General features: G+C 42.9%; 1 long non-coding RNA gene across 1 annotated transcript in view; it reads left to right on the top strand.

Annotated features, from left to right (window-relative positions):
- Nucleotides 1-15,859, top strand: part of LOC128564948 (uncharacterized) — a 29,465-nt gene that overhangs the window by 8,989 nt on the left and 4,617 nt on the right. The gene's annotated exons all lie outside the window — the stretch shown is intronic.

Raw genomic sequence — 15,859 nt, 5'->3', positions numbered from 1 at the left:
GGAGGGTGCTTGGAATAGTGATGGTAAAAGTGAAGATAGCTGGAAACTGGTTATGGGAAGTTTTGTCTTAAGCACATAATTTCTAAATTCTTAAAATGTGTGTGCGGAGGGGAGAGGTTGGTAGTCAGGGATAGAAAGAAGCATTTGATCAATCTTTTTCTCAAAGACCATTGCTTTCTGATCCCCAAACACTGCTGGTCAAGAAGACTTTCTGTGAAAATGTCATGCAGGCTTGGCTTTAGCACTGAAGAAAGAAAGGCAAAGGGCCATTCAGATGCAGTCCTGATGGAGTGGGCTGCTCTCTGCACCCTCTTGACGCCACTGCTTCTTTCTATATGATTGTTCTGTTTTCTTCTTTGGCTTGACCACAGTTTCTACTTCCTCATGATTTCGTGGACTGTCTTTTGGAACGTATAGCTGTAGTTCCTGTACACACAGCTGTAGTTGCCCTGGTTCATCTCTACTACTACATCCAGCCTTTGCCTTATCACTGACTACAGATTTTCTCAACAGTTCCCTCACTTTGTAATTCCTAAATGGCTGAACCTGATTTGCTCAACTGATTTCATAGGGCTTTTTCCTTTCTTTCTTTCTTTTCTTTTTTTTTTTTTGCAGTTTTGGCTGGTGCCCTACCCCTTGACTCACAGGCACCGCCCCAGAGGGTTTTTTTCTTTTCTAAATATCAGATTATCAAAATCTTTTTCTTGGTGTTATTTTTTTTGTTTGTTTGTTTTTGAGACAGAGTTTTTCTTTGTCGCCCTCGCTAGTATGCTGTAGCGCCATAGCTCACAACAACCTCAAACGCCTGGGCTCAAGCAATTCTCTTGCCTCAGCCTCCTGAGTAGCTGGGATTATAGGTGTCCACCACAATGCCCGGCTATTTTTCCAGACAAGGTCTCGCTTTGACTCAGATGGGTCTCGAACCCATGAGCTCAGGCAATCCACTTGCCTCTGCCTGCCAAGTGTTAGGATTACAGGCATGAGCCACTGTGCCAGGCTCAGAATCTTTTTCAAGATACTAAGCAGCCAGTGGGCAGCTTCCTCTTGGACAAATGCTCATTCATTCATTCCACTATCCTTCGCTGAGTTCTTTCTATGAGTTCACCAGACATAGGAGATACAATAGAACACAAGAGACATATGGCCCTGGTTGAAGACAAATAAGTTAACAGAAAATTAAAAGACCATGTTATAGGAGAGGAAATGAGCAGGGTGCACCCAACTGGAGATGTCCAGTGGACTGTGGGCAGTGCCTGTGCTTAGATGCAGGCTTAGATTGGGGATGCAAAACTTACAGATGGTAACTGCAGCTGTGGCAGGGCTGGGCAAGGTGGATTAGATCACAGAGGGACAGAGCTGAAGGCAGAACCCAGGGAATACTAGCAGTTAAAGGACAGAAAGGCCTAAAAAGGGAACTGAGAGAGAGAAGGAGGACTGAAGGGGCTCAGTGAGTAAACAAATGAAGTGAGTTTGAAGGAGGGGCTATGAACGTATCAAATGTCTCCCCACAATGGCATGGTTTATGGTCTGAGAGGAATGCACTGGATGTGGCCTCAATGGGCCAGAGGAGTGAGAGGCACCAAAGCCGGGGTTCAGTAAGTTGAAGAGTAAGGAAGAATAAAGAAGAACTGAACATAAAGAGTGGAGACAACTCTTGCCAGTTCACTATGTGGAAATGAAGAAGTTGGTGGGGGTGATGATGGCCATAAACATCATAATATGACTGTCTCAGCAACAGGACTGGAGATGGTGGTGGGTGTTTGTCTTAGAAAAGTCATGACAGGCTTTCTAGAGTGTCCTTGGTCAGGGATGCCTGACTGGAACCAAAGGAGGGGTATGCAATGGACTGTGTTCCCACGGTCTGGGAATTCTTCAAAGGTCTTTTCATCCCTCAGTTCCCAGAACCCTGTCTGGCCAAAGCTGGCATGGGGCAAGCCTCAGCAAACATTTGTTAACTGATAACTGAAAGGCTGAGTGAATAGATGGACGGGTGGATGAAATTGAATTACATATTTTCCTGCTCTATAATCCCTTTTGTTGAGCTACAGAACACTGTTTGTAGAAGGTGTTGTCTACATTCTTTCCACCATTGAAATTACTATGTAGTCTGTTATCAGAGTAAGCATTGTTGATAAGCTAACAGGTAAATCCAACCTCCTTCAAAGGACCAGTGATTGGAAATGGAGGAAGAGGAGTGACCTTTTAGGAACAAAAGTTAAGACCAAGTCCAGGTTCCCAACAGGCTTGAGAGCTACAAAGAGCATTGCTGTTGGAGATCCCAGAGGGAGAAGGAAGTTTTATACATTCTTACGCACAACCTTCACCCACAGTCCTTTAGACAACTCTCCATACTTTTTTGGGTTGACTAATTTGAAATGTTGTACCTTTCAATGTTTTCTTCTAAGACTTTGGAGTAAAAGACAAAATCAGAAGGTAGATTTCCCCAACACAGTCCCATTTCCCCTTTGTGATACCTCTGCCACATCTTTGATCTACTTACACCTGCCCTATTTCAGACCCTCTTGTCATCAGTCCTTTTTTTTTTATTTTTTAAATTGTCTTTCTGCTTATAAAGGATATTCATGCATATCCTCTTTTCTCGTCCAGTCTGCCCTACTCTGCCCAGGTGCATCTTTAAGACGAGTTCCAGGATGATGTTTTCTAAAGCACAAGTCTGATGTTACTTCCTGCTTAAAACCTTACGGCGATTCCTTGTGGGTTTAGGACAAAGTCTCAACTTCTTAGCAGAGAAGGGAGAGTTCCAGGTCCTTCAGGGACTTGTCCTGCCTCCACCTTCAGCACTGTCAAATTCAGTGGTGCTGGCATCATGAGACGGCACAAGCTCTCACAGTCATAAGCCTTTGCTTCCTGCTTTTCCTGCAGCCTGAGATGCTGCCATCTATTCTGCTCCGTTCCTTTATGTTTGAAAGCTCCCGAGCCTCCTCGGTGAGCTGTCACAGCCTCCTGCTGATTATACGCACAGGCCAGATGGTGCTGCCACTCCTAGTCTAGCTGGGCCAGATTCTGTTTCAGCTTTTGATTTCCACAAGAAATCTAGTCACAGCAGGCTTTTGGGAATTTGGGTAGTGTGCAGAGGATGCGAGTATGTGGGGTGGGCAGGGAGGTACACTACACAGTCGCCATACTTCATACCTAAACTTTCCCATTCAAGGATTTTCTCCCCAAAATTCTCTTCCTTCAGTCAGCATCCCAGCCCTGGGTATTTTAGAATATAGAATATATATTAGAAATATGTGTGTGTGCACGCATACGTGTGTTAAAAACCTCCCTTGTCTCATGTAACCCCGTCCCACCTTCTCTCCCTATGCAAGTACCAGGCAGCCATAGGTTTTGGTTATGGTTATGTACCCACAGGTACTTTATCGTAGATTATCCTAATCTCTTCTCAGGATATTTTGTTACCAGTTGCTAAAAGAATGTAAAGAGGTGTCCACACCTTATGCATCTTTCTCCCTGAGTTTGCTGGGAGCTTCTCAAGGCGCTCGTGTCTAACTCACGTCTGGCCCCTGGTTCCAGCTGGGGCTTTGCTGAGAAAGGAGCAGTAATGCATGCTGAGCATGGTCATGGTCAGACCCCAGACAAGCCTCCAGACTGAGCCAGAAGAGGCTGGGAAAGTGTGGGGTAGCAGGTCAGTGAGAAAGGCTTTCATTGCCCATTCTGGAGGGTGGGGTTTCTGATCACCTGTCCCCCACCCTCCATTGTTCTCAGAGCTCATTCATACCCAGAAATGATTTGCCTCTGTCAATACATCTCTGCCTTTCAGAACCCCATTGAGCTGGACAAAGTGGCCATTCATCTGCTGGGCACTTTCAGGAGACATTTCCTCCTTCAGGAAGCTGGCCTCCCTTTGTGACCATCCCCAGGAGCCACACTTCCCACAGATCACATCTCTTAAGAGCAGGTGCCAGGTTTGCTTCCATCCTTACTGCCCCTCCCCAAGCATAGGTCTTGTTATCACTCAGTCTCCCAACTGGTCTCCTTGTCTCCAGCTCCCCCTCCTCCAGCCTGTTCTCCACACTCTTCCCAGAAAGATGGCTCTAAATGCCAAAGTGACGTAGACACCCATCCCTTACACCCAGCTCCTTCCGGGGCTCCTACTGCTTTATTAAGGAACAATTTACATAAAATTCACTCATTATGAGTAAATTTTGGTTGGGTTGCAGTACACCCAGCCTCCGCCAAACTGCAACAAAAAAAAAAGAAAGAAAGAAAAGGGATGGTATGTTATTTATTTCTGTATTCCCAGTGTCTAGGATATATATAATAATTGAAGCTTAATAAGTGTTTGTTTTAAAAGGGAATAAATAAATAAATAAGTGATTCAGTCTTTTTTTTTTTTTAGAGACAGAGTCTCACTTTGTCACCCTTGGTGTAGAGTGCTGTAGTGTCACAGCTCACAGCAACCTCCAGCTCTTGGGCTAGAGCGATTCTCTTGCCTCAGCCTCCCAAGTTGCTGGGACTACAGGCGCCCACCACAGCGCCCGGCTATTTTTGTTGCAGTTGCCACTACTGTTTTAGCTGACTGGGGCCAGGTTCAAACCTGCCACCCTCAGTATATGGGGCCAGTGCCCTACCCACTGAGCCACAGGCGCCGCCCTGATTCAGTCATTTAAAAACTCTCTACCATGTATCTACACTATGTTTAGTTTTGTACAATGCTAGCCACTGCAGGGGCCACAAAAGGAATAAAAGATTTACTCTAAGTCCTTAAGGAATGTAAGTTGAAGAAACAACATCTACTTAGGAAAACTGATTGAAGAACAAGAAACAAGGAGTCAAGTTGCTGAAGAACACTGCACACACAGAGAACCTCTATTCAGATTCTGGCCATTTGACCATCTGCAAGCCACCTAACCTCTCTGGATTTCAGTTCCCTCATCTGGAAAATGGAGACAATTATCAGATATTGATTATGAAGTGCTAGTGGCATATAGTGCTAACAATTAAACAATACCTGTCATCTGGATGGTGGGAGTTTTTTTTGTTTTGTTTTTTGAGACAGAGTCCTACTTTGTTGCTCTGAGTGCCATGGCATCAGCTTAGCGCATAGAAACATTAAATTCTGGGCTCAAGAGATGCTCCTGCCTCAGCCTCCCAAATAGTTGGGATACAGACAGCGGCCACACCATCCAGCTATTTTTAGAAACGGAGTCTTGCTCTTGCTCAGGCTGGTCTGGAACTCCTGAGCTCAAGAGATCCTCCTGCCTCAACCTCCTAGAGTGCTAGGATTAAAGACGTGAGCCACCATGCCTGGCCTGGATGGTGTTTTATAGAAGTTTACAAAGATGATTCACATCTTTTATTTCATTTCATCAACTCTATGAGATAGCCAGAGATTATAGCATAGCAGTTATGGCAAACTATAAAAATGGCCAAAAAATATCTCTTTCCCTCTACCTAAACTTTTAAAATGTGCCCTTCCGGGCGGCGCCTATGGCTCAGTCAGTAAGGCGCCGGCCCCATATACCGAGGGTGGCGGGTTCAAACCCGGCCCCGGCCAAACTGCAACCAAAAAATAGCCGGGCGTTGTGGCGGGCGCCTGTAGTCCCAGCTGCTCGGGAGGCTGAGGCAAGAGAATCGCTTAAGCCCAGGAGTTGGAGGTTGCTGTGAGCTGTGTGAGGCCACAGCACTGTACAGAGGGCCATAAAGTGAGATTCTGTCTCTACAAAAAAAAAAAAAAAATGTGCCCTTCCACACTGACTTTGGCTTGGATTTGTGATTTACTGTGACTAGAAACATGCTTGAGCATGGAGGCTTGCCTTCCCTTGTTACATTTAACATCCTGAGATCACCATGAGCCTAAACTAGCCTACTGAAGGATGACAGACTATGTGGAGGATAACCAAGGTGCTCTAGCCAACTGCCAAACACCAAATATGTGACAGAAGCCATTCTAGATCATTCATCTACCACCCAACTCTACAGCTGACCACAGGCCCATGTGGGAACCCAGCATATATCAGATGAGCTGGCAAGACCAGAATTGTGAGCTATATAAATATACTGTACTATAGAACTGTGAACTAAACAGATGATTGATGTGTTAAGCTACTATGTTTTAGGATAAGTCATTTTATAGCAAAAGCTAACTGAGCCAGAGATTCAGGGCAATAAATCTTTGGAGCTAAGTAGTCTGAGTTTCAATCATAGCTCTGCCACTTTCCAGTTATCTGGCCTTGGGCAAGTCTCTCTGAGCTTTAGTGTCCTCATCTAAACAATGAGGCTAGTAGTGGTGCCCATTACCTGGGGTTGCAAGGATTTAATAAAATGATGGATGTCTGACAGTAACTCATAAGCAGCATCACTCAACATAAAGGGAGCCATTGTTACTGCCCCACTGTTCAGATGAGAAAACTAAATTCCCAGGTGTTTAGTGACTTTCCCCCAAGGTCACATAGCCAGAATACAACTGAACTTGGAACTCACATTCAGACTTCTTGACTCCTATCCAATGTGAAATTCTTGACAGGCTACTGGGGGTGACTGGCAGGGGTGGGAGGGATATTTAATGTCTACCTGGTAATAAATTGCCTGTGTCTTGATTTCAGAATGAAGCCAAAAGAGGCTGGAGTTAATGACTAAACTGGCTTTATGAAGATTAACTGGTAGCACAAAGTACAACTCATTGGCAAGCACAGGCAGTCCCACCCCTTCCTTCTCTGGTTCCAGTGTCTTACCACATCACATTTTCTTTCTATACTGTTTCTCAAATCCCTTCTTTTCTCTCCATTTTCTTACCTTAGCCCTTGCTCCATTTCTTGGAGCTCTGCAGTGGCCTCCAGCTTTCTTTGGTGACTCCCACTGCAGTCCTTTCTCCTCTCTTCTTCTCCTTTACCCGCCACAATTTGGGCTCTGTAACAGCACATGCCTGATGCTTACCTGAGGCAGATTCTGCTGGTGGGATTTACCTAGGAACTGGCTGCATGGTTTCCACGTGTTGAGATGTAAGAACCTCCATGTGCCTCAGACACCCCAACCGTAAAATGAGGATATTGGCATATATGTCCCCAACAAGGCCTTCTAGAGCTGACCCTTCATGAGGATGGGACTGAGCCCCAAAGGACTGGCAGGCACATTCTGACAATGAGCAGCAGATGACAGAGTTTTCTCTCCTTTTGTCATCTCCCATTAGGAGCACAGTGCTCCTTCCTCACATGGAGATTAACAGTGAAGGTAGGACCTCAACAATCAATTAGAAAATACCCTGTGGGACAAACTTGCATTGTATTAATTGCCTGAATTTAAAGAATAAGAGATTTTATAGTAAAATAATATTTCAGGCTTTTACAACAACCCCCCTCCCCAGCTATCTGGCTGCCATTGTTTGTCCAATCATGACCTTTGATCCTTACCACCCTGTATTCTCCTCAACATGTAGTCCAAATTCTTTTGCCATTGATCAAGGTACTATCATTTTTCCTAAACTTTATAAGTAAAATAGTTCTTGACGGTGTCTTTAATAAAAGTAATAAAGTAAAACCTAGATTGAAAGAACTGTAAGTTTCAAAAAAATAAAGGATAGCAAAGAACACATTTCTTTGTGAAAATAAAGCAAGCTCAGTGTGTTTGTGTTGCAAAAACACAACCTAAGATGCCATTATTAAAATGAAGCACAATAAAAACTATAAGAAGAATATGGAAAACATGTGAAGTGAAAAAAGGACTTACAAGTTCAACAGAATTTGTTCTTTGGAATGAAAATGTTTCTGCTATAAATTACAAATTGCTATAAATTACAAATTATAATTATTTATAAATTAATGAAACATAACTGAATAAGTAAAACTGTAACACCCTGTGGAGGCTGTAGATATTTGAGACTGTACCCGATTGAACCCCTTTCCCCCACCAACCTCCAACCTCCAACTCCCAATTTTTGGAATGAGATAACTGAGACCTGGAGACATGGAATAACTTGTCCAAGATCATAAATCTTGGAAGTGGCAAAGCCAGAAGATGAAATCATGTCTTTGGACCCTATATCCTATGCTTCTTCTATATATCCTATGGCCATAGAACGTGACAAATATTTGCTGACTTGATGAAAGGAGGCATGGTGCAGAGGAAAGAACATTAAGTTGGCATGGGGATTTTTGCATTCTAATCTAGTTGTACCACTGACTGGTTGTGCGACCTTAAGCAAGTCCCTTTCTCTGTCTGGATCTCATTGTCTACATCTAAGTATGGGGAAAGCTTACTTTAACACTGAAGATTAGTTGGAAAGTGTGTCACACTGGCTAAATATAGCCCTTTTGTTTTAGGGCTAAGAACTTGGCCCCAAGGGAGAGGGGTAAAGACCTCACGGTTATGAAGAACAGAAATCAATATCTTACTTGAATAAGAAATAAATTTGTTTAAATGATTTTCTATAGCTCATGGAGTCATCAGAAAGCTGGAGAATTAGAAATGGACAGAAAATTAAAACATATCTACACAGAAACTTGTACATGAATGTTCATAGCAGCATTATTTACAAAAAGTAAAACATGGACACAATCCAAGTATTGACCAACAAATGAAGGATAAGCAAAGTATGGTACACAATTGAAGATTATTCAGCCATAAAAAGGAGTAAAGTACTGATGATAAAGTTAAAGGGTAGAGGTTTATTTTTGAAGTGATGAAAGTGTTCTAAAATTCATCATGGTGATAGTTTCACATATCTATAAGTATATTAAAAGTCATTGAATTGTACATTTTATTTTATTTTTATTTTTATTATTTATTTATTTATTTTATTAAGTCATTTGTACGTAGATCATGAATACATTTATGCCATTATGGGATTCCATGTGTTGATTATTTGTACAAATTGGAGTGCTTACATCCTACTAATTAACATAGCCTTCACCTCATTTACCCAATTACAGTGTTAAGACATTTGTGTTCTATACCTGACAGATCCAACTTGTACTTGCAATATGCTCCATAGATGTGGTCCCCCTATTAACCCTCCCCTTATCAACCCACCCCCCTCGCTTTCCCTCTCCCTCCCCTCCCTCCTTCCATCCTAGGCTATAGTTGTGATTCATCTTTCATATGAAAGTGTGAGTGATTATAAATTGGTTTCATAGCAGTACTGAGTACATTGGATATTTTTTTTTCCATTCTTGAGATACTTTACTAAGAAGAATATTTTCCAGCTCCATCCATGTGAACATAAAAGAGGTCAAGTCTCCATTTTTTTAATGCTGTATAGTATTCCATGGTATACATATACCATAATTTATTAATCCATTCATGGGTTGATGGGCACTTGGGCTTCTTCCATGACTTGGCAATTATGAATTGAGCTGCAATGAACAATCTGGTGCAAATATCTTTGTTGCCAAATGATTTTTGGTCTTTTGGATATACACCTAGAAGAGGAATTGCAGGATAAAACGGCAGGTCTACCTTTAGATCCCTGAATGTTCTCCAAATTTCCTTCCAAAAGAAACGTACTAGCTTGCATTCCCACTAGCAGTGCAGAAGTATTCCCTCTTCTACACATCCACGCCAACATCTGTAGTTTGGGGATTTTGTGATGTGCACTACTCTTACTGGAGTTAGATGGTATCTCAGAGTGGTTTTGGTTTGCATTTCTCTGATTAAAGATGATGAGCATTTTGTCATGTGTCTGTAGACCATGCGCCTGTCTTCATCAGCGAAGCTTCTGTTCATGTCTCTTGCCCACAATGAAATGGGATCACTTGTTTTTTTCTTATTAATAAGTTTGAGTTCTGTGGATTCTGGTTATTAGACCTTTGTCAGAAGTATAACTTGCAAAAATCCTCTCTCATTCTGAGGGCTGTCTGTTTGCTTTACTTAGTGTGTTCTTGGCAGTGAAGAAGCTTTTTAATTTGATCATATCCCAGTCATGTGTTTTTGATGTTGCTTCAATTTCCCGGGGTATCCTCCTCATAAAGTATTCTCCCAGGCCAATTTTTTCAAGTGTTTCCCTGCACTCTCTCCAAGAATTTTTATAGTTTCATGTCTTAAGTTTAAGTCCTTTAACCAGTGAGAGTCAATTTTTGTTAGAGGAGAAAGGTGTGGGTCCAGTTTCAGTCTTCTACAGGTCAATTCACCCAGCACCATTTGTTAAATAGGGAATCTTTCCCCCAATTTATATTTTTGATAGGCTTATGAAAGATCAAATGACGATAAGTATCTGGGTTCACCTCTTGGTCTTCAATTCTTTTCCATACATCTACCTATTTTTGTGCCAGTACCATGCTGTTTTGATCACTATTGATTTATAGTATAGTCTAAAGTCTGGAAGTGTGATTCCTCCGATTTGTTATTATTTCTGGGTAATGTCTTAGCTATTCAAGGTTTTTTCTGTTTCCATATAAAATGAAGTACTACTTTTTCCAGGTTTTTAAAGTATGACAGAGGTGCTTTAATAGGGATCGCCTTAAATCAAAATGTACATTTTAAATGGGAAAAATGTATAGTATGTGAATTATATTTTAACAAAGCTGCTTTAAAAGTGGCAGAAACAAAAGGAGCCAAGATAAGTACTATCTTAGCCAAAACCATGCTATAAAACTAATTCAGTAAGCATACCATTGCCACCTCTATCACTACCCTGAACCTAGGACCCAGAGGCCACCAATCACTCTCCTGACATTGCTGCTCCCAAACCTAGATGGTACCGGCCACTGCCTCTACCACTGCCAAAATGAACTCCCCACTCTTTCTACTTTGTAGCATGAGTTTGTTTGTTTGTTCATTTGAGACAGAATCTCACTCTGTTGCCCAGGCTAGAGTGCTATGATGTCACCTTAATTCACAGCAACCTCAAACTCCTGAGTTCAAGTGATCCTCCTGCCTCAGCCTCCTGAGTAGCTAGGACTATAGGTGCCCACCACAACACCCTGCTAATTTTTTTTTTTTTTCTTAGTAGAGACAAGATTTCGCTTTGCTCAGGTTTGTCAGGAACTCCCCAGTTCAAGTGATCCTTCTGCCTCTGCCTCCCAGGGTGCTAGGCTTATAAGCATGAGCCACCTCGTTCAGCCTAGCGCAAGTTTCTTAATCAAAGTTCTGGGAGCATGTCCCTGATTGATTGAGCCAGGATCATATATGCATAATGTAGTTGTAAGAGGGTGTTGGGAAAACAAATATCTGGCCCTTTTCATTCCTATAATGGAGACAAGATCTGTCATCTTTCTCCAATACTCATATGGTAGAGAATTCTCCAAATATAAGAAAGGAGGTCAAATGCTAGGTAAGCCAACCAATCAACCAGGCAAAAAATAAAAAAATGTTAAACCTGGCATTCATACATATATATAACCCAACTAAAATACACATATTTCAGATTAACCTGTCCTTCAAACACTCATCCACTCATGTATGCCTACAATCACTGTACCAAAAAAATGCTTTCCCAGACCCTCTGCTAAGCCCTGTGGGGTCAGAAACAAGTAAAACACTTACTCTGCCTTCAAGGAGCTCACAGCGTACAACAGGACACAAAGGTGTGACTGACTGATTCTCCTTGTGGAAGGGAGTTTGAAAGTCTTTACATAGGAAATGACTTTGAGGAGTGACTTAAAAGAGGGTTGGTGCCTTGCTAGGCAGACACTTAAAAGGGGGTTGGTGCCTTGCTAGGAGGAGATGGGGCATGGACCAGTTAAGTGTATTGGGAAAATGATAGACAACACTGTCATGGAAGTTTGCAGCTCAGACAGGTAGGGGGGACTTGAGAGGTCACCATATCATGAGGGGCCTTAGAGCTCCGACCAAACAGTCTTGATTTTCTTCATTTCAGTAGAGAGTTATTAAAGGCTATTTTGTTTCCAAAACATCACTTTGATTCCGCACAGGGGATGAACTGGAGGAGAGATGGGGTATAAGTCATTTCACATGTTGCTGCAGCAGCCCAGATGTTAGATGGTAGAAGAGGGTTTGAACTAGCACAGTAACAGCAGTTCAGTTCTCAGATGACTCTGGAAAGATTGTAAGAAGGACAAGTTAGTGTATGTTACCTAGTTGGAATTGCTTAAGTGAGAGCAGGAATATGACAACATCTGTCTAAAATTCTATCTAATCGCTCACGCACATCCCTGCCATTTACTGATATGCCAAGTGCTGAGGTTACAGAAATGGTTCCCTTTGTTGTATGGCTCTGACAAGAGGAGGAGTCAGGCATCCAAACAGGCAGTTATAGAGAGTGACGGCTGTGAAGAGACTACGAGAGGGAAGACACCGTAGGGCTCTGTGACTAGGAAGCTCCAGGAAGATCTCACAGAGATGAGATCTGAGGCCTGAGGGCTGAGGCCAAGAGGAGTTGACCAAATGAAAATGCTGGGAAGGAGGGCACTACAGGCAGAGACAAGAGCATATTGTAGGGACCCTGAAAATGTGCCTTGTGGATCTCCAAATGGAAGAGTGTGGTAGACCAAGGGCCCCAGATTTTTTCCCAGCAGAGTCCATTGCCTACTTTGTGCTGAGACCACACCTCCCATGTGTTGTTCCCAGTGGAGGACTGAGAGCAGCAAGGATATGAAAGCAGGTGCATTTCTGAGACATGGAGTCTTCGGACAGCCAACTTTGGCTTCAGGACAGTCCAGCCTTCCCTAGACTACACTTCCATAAACCTACCTTCCCTTTCTCCTTTACTTAGGGTCAGACTTTCATGGCAGACTTGCATGGTTCAACTAAACTCTCCCCTCATGCTTTTTTTCACATGTAATTCCAGTAAAATTCTTGCACTTTTTTTTTTAATTTTTGGAGACACGGTCTCACATTATAACTCCAGCTAGAGTGCAAAGGCATCATCACTGCTCACTGCAAACTCACACTCCTGGGCTCAAGCGACACCCCTGCCTCACTCTCTGAAGCGGCTGAGACTACAGGCATGCACAATCATGCCCAGCTAAATTTTTCTCTTTTTTTGTAGAGATGGAGTCTTGCTTGCTCAGGCTTGTCAGGAACTTCAGGCCTCAAATGGTCCTCCCTTCTCCATCTCCCAGAGTGCTAGGATCACAGGCATGAGCCACCATGCCAAGCCCAAATCCTTGAACATTTAATCCCACCCTGGCTTTGTTTCTTGGAATACCTGGCCAAAGATGCCTCTGTAAACATGTAAACTGTTGAAAGGCTTTAGACTCCACCTTGAGCTAACTCATAGGACTTGGATTAATTTTAATAAGGTATATTGAGATAAAATAAAATGTAAATTTCAGGAGATGGCCTGGAAGTGCAGAAAAAGTGGAAAGGGGATAAGATAGCATATTGTTGGGTCTGATGAACTTTGGGGCCTCTTTTTTACATTCCAAGAGTCCCCTACCTTATGAAGCAGATGGAGCCAGCTTCCCGGAACTGAAAATGTCAGCTCACTTTTCCATCATCCCTTGAAACTAAGACATGGTTTATGCTGTACATGCTAGAAATCAGACATACCTGCCCGAGATAGACTTTAATCTCAAACTCCTGGTCTCAAGCAATACTCCTGCCTTGGCCTCCCAAAGTGCTAGGATTATAGATGTGAGCCACCACACCAAGCCAAGGTAGACTTTGAATTGGAAGCTAATGAGGCAAAGAAGCAGAGTGTGCAAAATTATTGTGAGCTGTGGGTGTAGTAGAGTCTCAGACTTGGCATTTGTCATCTGGATGGGACCTAGGATGGTAACCCTTCCCCAGAGCAGTGGCTGTAATGTGTTCATTAAGCCAGTTCCATATGGTAAACTTAGGAGGTAATCTTAAGGTAAGAGGACCAAGTCTGGTCCTTTGGCCCTCCAGGAGATTCTGTGAGCTATCTGTTATCCTTTTAACAACTCCTTTTCTGCTTATATCAGCTAGAATCTGTTTCAGCTACTTGTAGTGAAGACTCCTGCCTGAAGATGAGAAGGACCAGGAGCTATCAGCAGCCCAGGTGGACTGGGATGGAATAGACTTACATTCACATTTTTACGCTTCACCTATGTCTTATCTTGGACTGCTGTAACAAAACACCATAGACTGAGTGGTTTAAACAACAACAAATACCTATTTTTTACAATTCTGGAGGGGGAGCGGTCCAAGATCAGGGTGCTGACAGATTCAGTGTCTGGTAAGGGCCCTCTTCCTGGCTTGAAGGTATGCACTTTCTGATAGTATCCTCACCTGGCAAAGAGAAACAGTAAGAACTCTGGTCCATTTCTTTTCTTATATGGGCACTGATTTCATCTTGGGGGCTCTACTCCCATATCATTTAAACCTCATTATCTCCCTTCTCCAAACACCATCACATTGGGCTTAGGGCCTCAGCCTGTGAATGGGGTGGGTGCAGGGAGACACAAATTTTCAGTTCATAACAACCTGTTAGCTGAGCAACTTTGAACAGGTCATTCATCTTTCTGAGCTCTAGTTATCTCCCCTAAAAAGTGGGGACATTAAAAGTTCTACCTCTCTCATAGGGCTATTGTAAAGATCAAATGAGATAATGTACATGAAAATGCTCTCTGAACTATAAAGCAAACTCTACAAATGTTTATAATTTATATAACTGTTCCTAACACAAAATATGGCAAACAGAAAGTGATCTTTTTTTTTTTTTGTAGAGACAGAGTCTCACTTTATTGCCCTCGGTAGAGTGCTGTGGCATCACACAGCTCACAGCAACCTCCAACTCCTGGGCTTAGGCGATTCTCTTGCCTCAGCTTCCCGAGTAGCTGGGACTACACGCACCCACCACAATGCCTGGCTATTTTTTTATTGCAGTTTGGCCAGGGCCGGGTTTGAACCTGCTACCTGTATATGGGGCCAGCACCCTACCCACTGAGCCATAGGCGCTGCCCAGAAGGTGATCTTTAAACATTTGGGAGAAGAAGGATAATAACAATTATTTATGAAGCAATTACTATGTGCCAGGTACAGTGATAAATGCTTTTTTTTTGTTTGTTTTTTTTTCAGTTTTTGTCTGGGGCTGGGTTTGAACCCGCCACCTCTGGTATATGGGGCCGGTGCCCTACTCCTTTGAGCCACAGGCACCATCCAGTGATAAATGCTTTATCAACATTATCATCTTTATAGCCTAAGGTGACCAATACCCTTGGTTTGTCTGGGACTCTCTTGGGCATAGCACTAAAAGTCTCAGATCTTGGGATCCTCTGGATATGGGTATACGTTTGAGTATCATGCCCCTTTTACAAATAAGGAAACCAAGGCACAGAAAGATTATACAACATGCCACAAATTGCATTTAGTAAGTGACAGAGTCTAAATGTGAACCCAGATGGGTCAAGGAAGAAATACTGGGGGAGAAGCTGTCTAGAATGAAGGACGGAGAGCATCCAACCCTGCTCCCTAGCCACGTGACTCCATCTTGAGTCCAACTCAGTCTCAGGAGTTAGTGTTGGGAGAGTGCCAAGAGAAGACTAAAAGCTGGGGCCAGTCCTGGGACAACCATTCCTTCAGGGAAGTCCCTGATAGACCAGGGTGTTTTGTTTTGTTGTTTCAATTTATGGAAGCTCTTCTGTTTCTATGGGGTAATTAAGCCTCTCATATCTCATCCTGTTTATATTTTGTCTTTGTGTTTTGTTTTCTTTATGAATGAAAGAACAATTCAGGCTTCCTATCCAAACTACTGGACCCTTAAAGCAGGTGTTTTTGAGTTTTGGGCAATAGCATTACTGTAACTACTTGGATGAAGGAGGGGGGATTCTGTGGCCTGCCAATGTCAGAAGCAAAGCATTTCTCAGATACTGATAGTAAATTTTGCTTGGGGTGCAGAGGAAGGGTGACTAGGAGAGAAAGAAAGCCTGGTAAACCTCAGGAGTGAGCTTCCTTTTTGCTCAGATATGCCCATATTTTCCCCACCTTACTTGCCATCAGTTCACCCTAATACCACACTGCTGAACTGGGAGTCTGG

The sequence above is a fragment of the Nycticebus coucang genome, chromosome 14, assembly GCF_027406575.1.
Source record: "Nycticebus coucang isolate mNycCou1 chromosome 14, mNycCou1.pri, whole genome shotgun sequence".
NCBI classification, from domain to species: Eukaryota; Metazoa; Chordata; class Mammalia; order Primates; family Lorisidae; genus Nycticebus; species Nycticebus coucang.
Note: the sequence above shows the minus strand (reverse complement) of the source record. Positions and strands in the feature narration are given on the sequence as shown.